Source organism: Hemiscyllium ocellatum, chromosome 2, assembly GCF_020745735.1.
Source record: "Hemiscyllium ocellatum isolate sHemOce1 chromosome 2, sHemOce1.pat.X.cur, whole genome shotgun sequence".
NCBI classification, from domain to species: domain Eukaryota; kingdom Metazoa; phylum Chordata; class Chondrichthyes; order Orectolobiformes; family Hemiscylliidae; genus Hemiscyllium; species Hemiscyllium ocellatum.
The window spans coordinates 57741130-57756022 of record NC_083402.1 but is presented as its reverse complement, the minus strand read 5'-3'; the positions used below and the strand labels follow the sequence as shown (position 1 = coordinate 57756022).

Genomic DNA, 14893 nt, shown 5'->3' with positions numbered 1-14893 from the left:
TGATAATACACATCTAATTACAATTACTGACTGATCCTTCTAATCAATTCATTAAACCATATTATTATGGGACTAACAATGTATTTTACTAACTACACACTACATCCATTTATGTGAGTAATATCATGATCTTGACAATATAATGGAAATTAGGCTTGGTGAAAGAGGATAGAGCAATCCTGCCTTAGAAACAAAGCCATTATTATTCCATGTCTGCTTGTCAGTAATGTAATTGTCAAATATGAAGTATTTATAAAAAGAAATTCATATCATCAAAGTACATGATATTAATAGCATTGACCTTTTAATATGTCAACCATCAAAGAGACAGAAAACAGAACACAGTCAGCGAAGTAGACTTGAATGAGATGGCCAAAGATTTGCTTGCTCAGAACAATTTTTAAAGAGACTTAATGTGGATAAAATGTAGGCATTGAAGGATGAGTCATCAGGTTAGGTGGGAGTGTCTTTGTTTCATTTCATTCCTATCTATTAGGTTGTAGCCAGTGAACCACCTGAAAGGATCTTCTTATTCCATTCATTTCATTCAAGAATTCCACATTATGTTGTGACTACTTTTCATGGTTCACATTGATGTTAATGTAAATATTGTCATCCGAAATGCATAATATAAAGATTTAACTAGAACTGTCACATTTCTTATGGAGTATTCGAAATAATTTTACAATTTGAATTTCCAGACAACTGAGTCTTGCCATTAGATTTAATGGGAATTCCATATTATGGAATTTATATTCTTGAGATTCTTCTCAAAGTTTCTCCCCTACCTTCAAAATTAATAGTTCTTTGAAAATAATTCTTGTGGATAAAAATAAGCTTGAATTATCATTTCTGAAAATGTGTTGCTGGAAAAGCACAGCAGGTCAGGCAGCATCCAAGGAGCAGGAGAATCGACGTTTCGGGCATGAGCTCTGAAGAAGGGCTCATGCCCGAAACGTCGACTCTCCTGCTCCTTGGATGCTGCCTGACCTGCTGCGCTTTTCTAGCAACATATTTTCAGAAATGATCTCCAGCATCTGCAGTCCTCACTTTCTCCTTGAATTATCTTTTCCCTATCTATATTTGTCCAATAAACTGAAAGGGCATCTGAATACTGAAGTTGGCAGGAACCATTAAATAGTTAATTTCTAATTCAAATTTTCCCATTAAAAGCAAATGAGCTAATATTCATTTTACATTCAATTGCATACTTTTTTTGATGTTCTTTTTTTCATTTGATTGAACTCTACTTAAGATATTTGACCTATTTTGGCTACAGGAAATCAGAGGACTTGTTTGAACTATTTATTAAATGAGTCAAGTTTTATCTAATCATCTTATTTGGAAGAATTTTGGTACTGTTTGTGATTTTCTAACTATGCAGTTGAGGCCTTGAATTTATAATGCGTGGAACTGAGATGAGGGCTGGTGCAGAATTAGATTTCTGCAATTTTTCATTTTTTTGACCATCATGAAAATTTTTAGTGTTTTATATTTTCTGAGATGGATGAAAATTTACTTACATTTCATTTTTCAGTCTTACAATCACGTGATACAACTATCAAAAGAGAAAAGGAAGTCAGATCAGTGATTTTGAGTATAGATTTCATGTGGCTGTTATTAAAAGCTTTAGCTACTTTGTTTTTAATTTAATCTAGTTTTCTAATTAACCCATTCAGAGATGTTAGTGCACACCTCTGGAGCAGGTGACACTTGAACCTGGGCCTCCTAGTCTCAGGGTAGGGACACTACCACTGTGCCATAAGAGGGTCCCTGTCAGTGTACTTAAATCTTAAGTACTGCCAGTAAAGTTGGAGCAGCAGACGTCAATAATGGCCACTGCTGTGGTTCCTAACCTCCTCAGATACTCTTATTACATTTCAATTTTAAGTATCATGAGCTTTCCTTCATCGTTTGGGGTTAGTGCTCTTAAATGACATAAACATGCCACAAGTCATTAATTTTCTTAAGAACAGTCTTATTCTATGCAAAACAACATTAAATAAATTAGATTGATATTGTTGACAGGGATTATTAAAGAAAGAATAATCTGTTTCATTTACATTTCCAGTTGGTTTTCTTGTTATCAGGAGCAGTTGTTTCACAGCAGGCAACATTTGCTCAAACAATCAGCAGGATATTTCTTTCCCAAGTATGGAGCCAGCCCTGATTGGGAGTGAAGAATGTAGGTTGTTTCCTGCATGCTTTTCCCTTGCCAGCATAAATTAGGGTTTCTGGGAGTGAAGTTCATGTCAGGTTCATAATCAGGTTCTAGGACCAAACAATCATACCATACAGAAGAGGCTCATCAAGTTTCCACCAACAGAAACTATTCAATCGACACTAGTCCGTCTTTCCAATACTTGGCCCACAGCCTTGAATAGTGTGACATTTTAAGTGCTCATTCAAATACTATTCCTGCCTCAGTCACACTCCTAGACACTGTATTCTAAATGTTGCCTGACCTGCTGCGCTTTTCCAGCAACACATTTTCAGCTCTGATCTCCAGCATCTGCAGTCCTCACTTTCTCCACTGTATTCTAAATGCCCACTATACTCTGTGGGAGGAGAAAAACCTCAAATGCCCTCTAACATAATTATTTTTCACATTAAAAATTATGCTCCATGTTATTTACCCTTCATGTAAGGGGAATAGATGCTTTCTAAACACCCTGTCCATAGCTGTCATACCCTTACACGTCTCAGTCAGGTCTCCTCTCAGAATTACCACAGCTAAATCAATGAGGTTACCATTGACTAGAAACTGAACTGGACTAGTCATATAAGTACTGTGGCTATGAGAGCAGATCAGAGGCTGAGAATTTGTGGTGAGCAATTCGCCAAAGCCTTTCCACCATGTACAGACAGAAGACAGGAATGTAATGAAATCCTCCCCACTTGCCTGGATGAGTGCAACTCCAATACTCAAGAAGCCTATCACCAACCAATGCACAATATCCCATTTGTTTGGTGCCCAAACCTGAACGCTCACAGTGGCTGCAGTGCATACTTCCTGCAAGATACACCACAACAACTCATCATGGACAGCACCTTCCAGACTTGTAACTGATATCACCTACAAAGACAGTAGATACATGGTAATGCCACCACCTGCAAGTGCCCTTCCAAGCCACTCATCATCCTGTCTGTTCCTTCACTGTCAAAGCATGAAAATCCTGTTCTTGTACCTATACCACATGGACCCAGCAGTTCAAGGCAGCTCACCACCTTCCTCTCCAGGGCGATTAGAGATGGGCAATAAATGTTGGCTGGCCAATGATGCCCAGATCCCATGAACAATTTTTAAAAAAATGCTAATACATTACTTTCTTGGTCTACACCCGTTTTAATGAGATCTGGAACTTGTCTGTAACTTTACATTAGTAAAATTAGGGTAACATTTTCAGTTCAGTCCTGTGTTTTGTCGTAGCAAGATCGAGGTCCCGATGATGAACTCTAAAAGGTGCGGGCGACCTTTACAATGACGGACAAATCTAGAACAGCCTGACTTCAACATAGTTCATTTTAGTGACACTTTTTAAAAGTGAATAATGTATATTACAACACGCTGTACAGTAACGTTCAATGGAACAATGTTATCTCCCACAGTCCAAAGGAGTATTCGCGAGTCTTGCATTTTCACTTTCACTTCTGATGAGGCCGAGAATCAACAGGATCGGAGGCACAGCACAAATACAAGGTCTTCCGTCCACCCGCCCGAGGATGCTGCTTTGTTGCTAAAGGTAAAGTTAAAAGTTGTACAGTTGGGTGGAGGGCAGCACGTTCAAAGTGAATCTGCAGTTAGATGTGTGACCACGGCCGGCGGGACTGGGCAGGGTTGGGGAAACGCGGTGCGGCCCTGTCCCACAACCTCTTCCACTCAGCGCTGCAGCTACTCCACACCATCGGCACCGATTCCAGGCACCAGGGCAAGCTATCCCGCTCAGGAGATCGCTGTTGACCCTGGTGGGTGACCCCGGAGTAGCCCGCGTAGTCGAATGGACTTTCCCTCACTCAATTTCTGTCGCTGGATAATTTGAAATAAAATCCTAAAACACGGGCGGCATGTGGCTGCTTCTCCCTCAGACACAGGCAGAATTAACTAATTTTCGTGTCTACAGCTACTCATTTATAATACCTAATGTGGAAGAAGAATTGAATAAGAAACTCCATATTGCATTTTTTTAAAAAAGAACTATCATTGTGTTTGAAGTTTCTGTTTAAAAGTCAAGGGGTGTATCATTTAAAAAAAATCACCTGTGTTATTAGACTACCTACAGTGTGGAACCAGGCTCTTCGGCCCAACCAACCCTCCAAAGAGTAACTCACGCAGCCCCGTCTTCTCTGTGACTAATGCACCTAACACTATAGGCAATTTAGCATGGCCAATTCACCTGGCCTGTGGGAGGAAATCAGAGCACACCCACACAGACATGGGGAGAATGTGTAACCACCACACAGACAGACACCCGAGGCTGGAATCAAACCTGGGACCTTGGTGCTGTGAGGCAGCAGTGTTAACTACTGCCCCACCATGCTGCCCCTTTAGTTTTGGATCCACCGACACTTTGAATTTACAGTTTAAATCCTTGTCTCTATGTGTTCAGATTCCTTACTTTCTTTAACTTCATCCTCGATACATCTTCTCCATACCCCATCCAAAGATCTCTGCCTTCATCCAATTCCCGCTTTTTCCTGACTGCTGCCAACTCACCAGCAGCAGTTGTGCTTCAACCTGTCTCGAGCTAAATTCTGGAATTCCCTCTCTCAACCTCTCGATCTCAGTACTGTTCAACTATTTACTTAATATAGTGTCCGAATTTTTTTTTGAAGCAACTTTTGGTCTGCTTCATCTTCTGTGAAATACCTTGGGATGATTTCCTGTGTTAAAGCTCCACAAATGCAACTTGTTTCGAGGTAATATTTTATCTGTGTCAGATCCTGAACAAACTTGGTGTACGGGGCATTGTGGAATTTGTGTGCTATGAGATCCATTATTTACTTTCTCGGCTTTAAATCATCATTTCCTGATATTCCTGATACATGTTCTTAGTTCATCAAACTGTGTTGTCTTATGGTTTGTTTTAAAGATGTGTGTGTGCTTTATTCTGTTGGTGATAGCAACGCTGTTGTGTTTTCATCCTCCACTTCAGGGCCTCCATACATGAAGATATGAACTTGAAACAGAACTAGACCTTTTGCTCCCTGAGCCTGTTGCACATGACTGACCAGTTTATGTTCAAACTCCACATTCCCATTCACTCCTCATAACCTTTGATTCCCTTTCCTAACAGAATATACCGACCTCTGCCTTAAAAAGATTTAATGACCCTGTGTCTACTGCCTTCTGAGGCAGAGTTCCAAAGCCACAAAACCCTCTGAAAGAAACAAAAAATCTCTTCATCCGTTCTAAAAAAAAATCATCCCTTATTTTGAAACATTGTATCCAAGTTTTGAACTGATCCTCAAGAGAAAATATTCTTTTGATGTCCGTCTTGTCAAAACTGTTCAGAATCGTATGCATGTCAGTCAAGTCAACCATCTTTTAAAATGCAGTAGAATCACAGAATAGAATCCCAATAGTGCAGATAGAGACCATTCAGCCCATCGAGCCTGCACCAACCCTCTGAAGGGATTCCAATCCAGAGCCACCCTATCACCCCACGTTTACCATGAGTATTATCCACTTGGCTTGCACAATTTTGGATTGTGGTAGGAAACCCATGCAGATGGGAGAGAACATGTAAACTCTGCACAATTACACAATGCTGGAATTGAACCCAGGTCCCTGGTGTAGTGAGGCAGCCGTGCTAACCACTTGTGCCCCCATGCCGCCCCAAAGTAGGAAGTGCAGTGGAAACAAGCTCATCATGTACAACCTGTCCTCATAAGACAACCCGTTCACTCCAGGTACTCTAGTAAAACTCCTGTGAAACGCTTCTAATACATTTACACCTCGCTTTAAATAAGAAGCAAACTGCACACAGTAGTTGAGTTGTGGTGTTACCAGTGCCCTGTACAACTGAATCATAATTTTTTTTTGTTCATTTCTTTTTGTCATTAGAGGTTAGCATCCCATTAGCCACCTTGATTATGTGATGTACCTGCATGCTAACTTTTTGACATTCTTATGAGAACTCATAAGTTCCTCTACTTGGCATTTTACAGTTGTTATCCATTGAAGTAACATGTCTTTTCATTTTTCCTGCTAAGTGAACAACTTCACATTTTTCCAAATTATACTCTGTTGCCAGATTTTTGCCCACTCAGTCTATGTTCATCTGTAAGATGTTTATGTCTTGTTCACAAGATACTTTCTAACCTTTTTGTGTTGCTGCTCCAGTGTAATGTTTAAGGAAGTGTTAGATTGTTATAGAAGACTTGTATGATGTGTTAAATGTTAAAGAAGAGTTAATTGAACATGAAACACAACAGTTCCTGAGTGCCACCATAATGTACTCTGTAAGGTCAAACCTGAAACACAACAAAAGAGGCCATGCGCTTGTGGCACCGTTGGCTTTTGGTTTATGGAACACAACAATGTTAAATGGGTAGCCTTGATAGATCATCCAGTACCAATGCTTGAAATTTTATTATTTTTATAAATGTAAACTTTTATAATCAAATTGTTCTCTGGTTTGCAATCCCACTCACCAATAAGGTCAAAATTCATGAAAAACAGTTCAATTTATGAAGCAAAGCTGAGAATTAATTGTAAGCCAGCAATAATGTAGAAGCCAATGTGCATTAATTTACCCAGGGATTTTCCAAGCATGACCAATAAGGAGCATAGGTTTAAAACAAAATCAATTTTCTGTTCATCACAATGTAGACTATAAGATATAGGAACAGAATTAGGCCATTTGGTCAATTAAGTCTGCTCTGCTATTCAATCATAACTTTTACCCATAATCTTTGATCCCTTTACGAATCAATAATCTATCTATCTGTCTTAAATATGCTGAATGACTTGACCTCCAGACTGTTCTACAGCAATGTGTTACATAGATTAATCCCCTCGTGCTGAAGGAATTCCTCATCTCAGTTCTAAAGGGTCATCCCTGTACACTGAGGCAGTGCCCTTGGGTCTTAGTCTCCCTTACTAGCGGAAACATCTTCTGCATGTCCATTCCGTCCAGGCCTTTTTGTATTCTGTAAGTTTTTTTTAATCAGATCCCCCTCATCCTTCTAAACTCTAGCAAGTACATACTCAGAGTTCTGAACAGCTCCTCATATGACAAACCATTCAATCCTATACCTCCTTAAACCTCCCTGGACTCTCTCCAATGTTAGCACCTCCTTCCTTACATATGGGTACATAATGGCACACAATATTCCAAATGTGATTCTGACCTGAACCTTCTACAGCCTCAGTAGTCACATCTCTGCTCTTGTGTTCTAGCCTTCTTGAATGCTAACATTGCAATTGCATTCCTAACTGCCAAATGAACCTACATGTTAACTTTAAGAAAATCTTGAATGAGAACTCCCAAGTCCCTTTGCACTTGAGGTTTCTGTTTAGAAAATAATATATATCTCCTCTTTTTACCAAAATGTGTGACTTCACACTTTGCCAATTCTTTGCACACTCTCCTGGTTGAAGTTCTGCAGCTTCCCGCTCCCTCAATATTATTGGCCCCTCGACCTATCTTTGTGTCTTCTGTAAACTTGGTAGAATCCCCTCAGTTCCTACGCCCAGATAGTTAATGTATGGTGTGAATAGTTATAGTCCCGACATTGACCCTTGCGGGATTCCACTGGTCTCTATCCTGCAAAAAGACCCCTTTACCCCGACTCGCTGCGTTCTGCCAGTCAGCCAATCCTTTATCCATTGCCTGTAGCTTGCACCTAATATATGGGGTCTTACCTTATTTATCGGCTTCCTGCATGGCACCTTGTCAAGGACCAAATAGATCATGTCCACGGACTCCCCTTTGTCTATCTTGCTCTTTATTTCCTCGAAGGGTGGGCATGACTTTCCACTGACTAATCCTTTTTTTTTTACCATGCCTTCCAAGTAGTCTGTAATCTCAACCCTAATAATGCTTACTGAAATTTTACCAATGACCAAGGTCAGGCTAACTGGCCGATAGTTCCCTGTCTTCTGCCTCTATCTCTTCTTAAACAGGAGTTTCATGTTAGCCATTTTCCAGTCCTCTGGGAGCCTGCCTGATTCCAGTGATTCCTAAAAGATCAACACCAATGCCTCCACAATCCCCATAGCTACTTCCTTCAGAACTCTGAGGCATAGTCCAGTTGGTCCAGAAGATTTATCCACCTTCAGATCTTTCAGCTTCCCCTGTACCTTCTCCTTCCACGATGGCCACTCCACTCACCTCTGTCCCCTGAGTCTCTTAAAGTTCTGGTCTGCTGTTGGTATTCTCCACTGTGAAATGATGCAAATTACCTGGAAGTAGTTCTCCTATAATGCCATAGTTGCGTTCCAATGAAACACGCTTAATAGAAAATTGCTTAATAGAAATAATGGGGCCAAGAGGAAAAGTGGGGTTAGGGGCAGACCAGCAAAAAAAAAATCACTCACAATTTCTCAAAATGTCTAATACTGTACAAAGTATAGCACAGTTTAAATGAAGGTAACAATCCTATATTATTAACAAAACAAAAATATATTTAACATAATACATTTAAAAAATGTAAGAAATCTCTCTCACAGAAAGCTGCTCTATCGGCAGTTAACGTCCACGCATGAGCAGGACAGCATGAAGACCAGCGCAGACAGTGACACATGTGCAGAATGGCACGGCAGTTTTGGTGTGTACATCGGCACATGCACAGAATGAAACACATGAACCGATTCTCACTGGAATCACGCTTTTGCCAGTGGAAGTAAACGTTCTCCAAAATACCATTCCCTAATTCTTCAGCCAAATTGCGCTGCCAAAATGCACATTATCCCAGAACTACTTGTATTCAGTTCCCTGTCATAGAGTCATAGAGATGTACAGCATGGAAACCGACCCTTCGGTCCAACCTGTCCATGCCGACCAGTTATCCAAACCCAATTTAGTCCCACCTGCCAGCACCAGGCCCATATCCCTCCAAACCCTTCCTATTCATATACCCAGCCAAATGCCTTTTAAATGTTGCAATTGTATCAGCCTCCACCATTTCCTCTGGCAGCTCATTCCATACACATACCACCCTCTGTGTGAAAACGTTACCCCTTAGGTCTCTTTGATATCTTTCCCCTCTCACCCTAAACCAATGCCCTCTAGTTCTGGTCTCCCCAATCTCAGGAAAAAGACTTTGTCTATTTATCCTATCCATGCCCCTTTTCCCATTACTACTTCTCCAGCCTCATTTTCTAGTGGTCCAATGTCCACTCTTGCCTCTCAACATTTTTTCAAAAAAACCTCTCGCAATCCTTATGTTTTCCTCATTCCTGATGAAGGGCTTTTGCTCGAAACGTCGAATTTCCTGTTCCTTGGATGCTGCCTGACCTGCTGCGCTTTAACCAGCAACACATTTTCAGTTTTTATATTACCAACTAGCTTACTCTCATATTTCAACTTCTCCCTTTTTTTGTTTCGTTAACCTCTGTTGGTTTTTAAAGGCTTCCTGATCCTGTGACTACCTACTAACCTTCACCACACTGTATGCTTCTTGTTTTGCTTTTTACTGTTTCTGACTTCCCTTGTCAGCCATAGTCGACTTGACCCCTTAGTATGTTTCTTTTTTCTCGGGATGAATTTCTGCTGTGCCTCCTGAATTAACCCCAGAAACCTCTGTCCTTGCTGTTTCACTGTCTTTCCTGCTAATCTACCCTTCCAATCAACTCTGGCCTGCTCCTCCGTCATGTCTTTGTAGTGACCTTTACTCAGATGTAATACTGTTACATTTGATTCGAACTTTGCCCTCTCAGACTGAAAGGTGAATTCTGCCATGTTATGGTCACTGCCTCCAAGACCTTCCATCACTTTATGCTCTCTAATCAAAGCTGTTTCAAAAACAAACATTTTGTAGACACTTCACAAATTCTGGATATAAGTTTGCTCGCTGAGCTGGAAGATTTGTTTTCAGACATTGCATCACCATACTAGGTATTCCTTTTGAGATCTGCTATCAGCTGATTTTTCCCAGTCCACCTGCATATTGTAATATTGTCTTTCTGATGTGCATTTTCTCTTTCCCAATTTACTTTCTTCCCCATATCCTGACTACTGCTAGAAGGCCTGTACACAAGTCCCATCAGGGCTTTTTTCCCTCAACAGTTCCTCAACTTTTCCCACACAGATCTGTGCGTTCTAACACTATTACCACTTCTTGCTGTCGATTTGATTTCATTTCTATCTCACAAGACAATCCTATCCCCTCTGTATCCTTTTGATAGGATGTGCAACCTTAGATATTTAGTTTTCCTTGATCCCCATGCCACTTCTCTATGATACATGCAACATCGTATCTGCCAATTTCAATCTGTGCTATAAGCCCACTTACCTTGTTTCATATACTGCATGCATTTAACACTGTCAGTCCTGTGTTGACTGACCCCTTTACCTGCTCTGCTTCAAGTTAGATTCCTGACACTTTGCATACTCTCTGTCATATTAATTGTTCTGGAAACGTTAACTTCTGCTGAACTCTCCAAAACCAATCATCTAATACATCTTAACTTTGTCCAAAAGTTTCCATGCAACTGAACTTACTCCTCCACTATTTAATTTAAACTCTATCCACAGCCTGAGTTATGAGGTTCATCAGGACTCTGGTCCCAGCATAATTCAGGTGAAGTCTGTCCCATTGGAACCACTCCCTCCTTCCCCAATACTGATGGCAACCCCCCATGAACCTATTTCTCCCAGACCAATCTTTGACCCAGGTATTTACCTTTCTAATCTTATTATCCCTGTGCCAATTTGCTCATGTGTCGGGTAGTAATCTGGAAATTATAACATTTTTGGTTCTGCTTTATAATTTAGTTCCTAATTGCTCATACTCCCTCTTACCTCTTTCTGTCCATATCATTGATATCTGTGAGGACACGACACTGGATCTTTCTCTTCCCACTCCAAGTTCCTCAGATGAGAGATCATGAACCGGAGCACTAGGCAGGCAATACAGACTTTGAACTCTTGACCCTGGCCAGAGAGAACAGTGCTCATCTCCCTGATTATACTATCATGATTACAACTGCATTTGTCTTTACTGCCCCCTTTTGAATAACTCACTGTACCAAGGTGCAATTCTCTTTACTACCCACTCTCATCTATTTGGAGATGCCGGTGTTGGACTGGGGTGTACAAAGTTAAAAATCACACAACACCAGGTTATAGTCCACCAGATTTAATTGGAAGCACACGAGCTTTCGGAGCGACGCTCCTTCATCAGACAATCACCTGATGAAGGAGCGTTGCTCCGAAAGCTCGTGTGCTTCCAATTAAACCTGTTGGACTATAACCTGGTGTTGTGTGATTTTTAACTTTGTACACTCTCATCTAAACAGGGAGCAAGAAACTCAAACTGGTTAGACAAGTTCAAGGGCTGAGGATCCTTCAGCTCTACCTCCTGGAGCTCTCTACCTGCCTCACCCTGAGTCACATCCTTCTGCCCCTGGCAGAATTCAAGATAGTTGATGTCAGGGGTATGACTGCCTCCTGAAACAATGTCCAGGTAACTCTCCCCCTCCCTAATGTGTGTCAGTGTTCAAAGCTCAGACACAGCTCATCAGCTCTGAGTCAAAGTTCCTCAACGAACCAATATTTGCTGCAGATGTGGTTAGTAAGTTTGTGGATGACACCAAAATTGGTGGTAGAGTGGACAGTGAAGAAGGTTATCTAAGATTACAAAGTGATCTTGGTCAATGGCCTGAGGAGTGGCAGATGGAGTTTAATTTGGATAAATGTGAGGTATTGCATTTTGGTAAAACAATCAAGGGTAGCACTTATATAGTTAATAGTAGGACCTTGGGTAGTGTTACAGAATGGAGGGACTTAAGGACATAAGTACATAATGCTTTGAAATTTGCATTACATTTTGGTGGCTAAAAAGACATTTAGCACACTAGCCTTCATTGCTCAGACCTTTTAAGTATAGGAGTTGGGACTTCATATTGAGGTTGTACATAATGTCGGTGAGGCCTCTTCTGGATGACTGTGACCAGTATTGATCACCCTATGATAGGAAGGATGTTAATAAACTGGAGAGGGTCCAGAAAATATTTACCAGGATGTTGGGGAAAATGGAGGGTTTGAATTATAAAAGTAGGCCAAGATTTCTTTCACTGGAGTGTAGGTTGAGAGGTGACCTTTTATAGAGGTTTATAAAATCACGAGGAGCACAGATAAGGTTAATAACAAAGGTCTTTTCCCTAAGATGGGGAGTTCAAAACTAGTGGGCATATTTTTTAAGATGACTGGAGAAAGATTTAAAAAAGATGTGAGGGTCAACCTTTTTACTCAGAGAGTTGTTAGTGTGTGGAATGAACTGCCAGAGGAAGTGGTGGATGTAGGTACAGTTACAATGTTTAAAAGACTTTTGGATAAATACATGAATAGGAATGATTTGAAAGGATATGGGCCAAACATGGGCAGGTGGGATTAGTTTAGTTTGTGAATGTAATTGATGTGGACTAGTTGGACCAGTGGACTACTTTTCATGCTGTATGACTCTATGAGCCACAATGGAGTGGCTCCATGTCATGCAGATACAACAAATACATTTCCTAGCTTGGCATCTCTGGTTTAATTACTTAGTTTTTAATATGTTTTTAAAATATTTTGTACTGGTCTTTCAATTTGAAGCCTGTAAAATATTTCCCATATTTGCCTTCAATCTGGAAGTAACCTATAATGGATGGTCAAATTAATATCACCAATCAATAAACTTGTGCTTTACCAGTGCTGTCACTGTTTTGTGCTGGGCTGCAATTTATCCTGTTTAAAAAAACATCTTGCAAACAATTAGCCAAAAAAAGCAAGCAAAAAGCACCGTGTTTCCACTCTACACCAAATTCCCACATTGCCTCCAAATTCCCAAACTATATACTCAATTGGGATATGTCTCACTCCAGATGTGATCCCTCCTTCCTGACCATGTGAAGTTCACTGTGCACTTTCAACAAGCCCTTTCTAAATGAGCTAAGCTGAGTTGAAATGTTTCACCCTGTTAAGCTTCAATAGAAGTTAACACACATTAAGGCCTTATTCAGTCTTTGATAACTGATAACTGTCTCTCAGTCACTTTATCTTATTAACACCTTACCTTATTAGTCAGCTACCTTATTAACCTTTTTACTAGGCTACTGAATTTTAAACTTTTCAAATGGAGAAAGAGAAGATTTACCAGTTCTATTCTCATCTTGCCTCCAACTTCCATGAAAAATGTTTATTTCCCCTACTGTTTCTTTATTTTTTTTCTCCTTGTTTTCAGTTAATGAACTTTGTACTCTTTAGTATTGCCATTGGTATGTTGCATTAGTCTCTGAAATTACAACTACCCATTCCACCATATCATCTACATTAATCTAATATGGCAAAGGGGTTTCAACCATCAGTTAGAGAATTGATGAGAATCCTGTATCACTTCCACAGGAGAGGCCCAACCAGATTAACCACCTTTTCAGACACTTAAAAGGCAAATGCTGGACTTTCCCTGAATATTGAACCCCACAGAAGTGGAAATCCCACCTGCTGAGAGCTACTAGTCAATCAGAGGCCTCCAGCTCTCCAATACCATCAATACCATAAAGAACAGTAACAGTTGCTTGTCAACCTCTGAGGATGTCTCTAGGAATAGTTGCTTGCGCACTGAACATGTGATCAAGAGCAGGCTGGAGGTCATGAAGAAGGGATTGTGGAGAGATGAGGGCAGTGGCTTTTATTGGCCCTCTCCCTTCCTGATTCAGAACTTTCAGAACTTTGACAGAGTACCTGACAGGTACCCTGCCCTGCTGGAAACCTGACAGGCGTTATTGGGTGGCTTTCAGGAGGGGTGGGAATGCTTGACTTTGCCAAGCTGATTTCCATTCATTTCCACATTTTCACTGGGCTTTGATGATTAGGAATAGCAAGCTTGATCACTTTCCTTGCTGACTTGGTGGATACACTGTACTTAGTGATCATGCCTCCACTGTTAACCTGACTGACATTATTTAATTGAACATTTAATTGAAAGGTTAAAACCTTGAATTGTATTGGTTTGTATAATTCAGTATTGTACGATGTGACACATATCTTCAACAAATTTAGGATGAAACTGAGATTCATATTCAAAATCAATATTTCTCAATATTGTATAGTACAATCCACTGTATTAATTTATTTTAAATTGTATCTCACTTTACATTGAAATAATAAATTGAGTGAGAATTAACAAATGTGTGGGCTGTGAAATGCAATCCTGTAGGTTTTTTTTCCTGCAGTATGGTGCTGTTTTGTCTTTAAAATTGCACATACTGCCAGCTATTGAACCATGACAGCCACATACAACACTGATTTGATACCAGTTCTATCATTTTGGAATTCAGAGGTCCAACTGAAGGAATATCTTAAACCTGTGCAGCTGACCATGCTTACACTAGCAGGATAGATACTAGGAGAACCAATAAAGCCATCAGCTTTTCTGATTAGTTGCTGACTGAAGTTTTTGGTGGTTTTCAGAGTTGTTTAAAATTACTGAATTCTATTGGGAATGTTGGGACAAATATTGTCAGACCTTGTACTGGTTTCAAGGATTCTGCACAAACTAATTCACCATACATTTCATTGTGCATACCTATCCGTATTTTGCTGTAGCCTATCAAAATGCTCATCTCAGCCTCAATCAGCAGAGCTTATGTATGCCCTTTCTCTGGCAATTTGGCATCTGTGTTATTCTTGTCCTGTGCTTAGGGTCACACTGCAGATCTTGCCTCTACAGTAATGTTTATGTGCGT

At 40.3% G+C, this 14893-nt stretch overlaps 1 protein-coding gene across 3 annotated transcripts in view; it reads left to right on the top strand.

The window, feature by feature from the left end:
• Window positions 1–3403: 3403 nt before the first annotated feature.
• Window positions 3404–14893, top strand: part of LOC132823247 (endoplasmic reticulum aminopeptidase 1-like) — an 89332-nt gene continuing 77842 nt past the window's right edge. For 2 of the 3 annotated variants that reach the window (XM_060836911.1, XM_060836895.1), the window contains exon 1: window positions 3405–3743. The gene's annotated coding sequence lies outside the window, so the exon portion shown is untranslated. Of the gene's footprint in view, window positions 3744–14893 lie in introns of all 3 variants that reach the window. The other variant, XM_060836904.1, reaches the window with a different exon arrangement.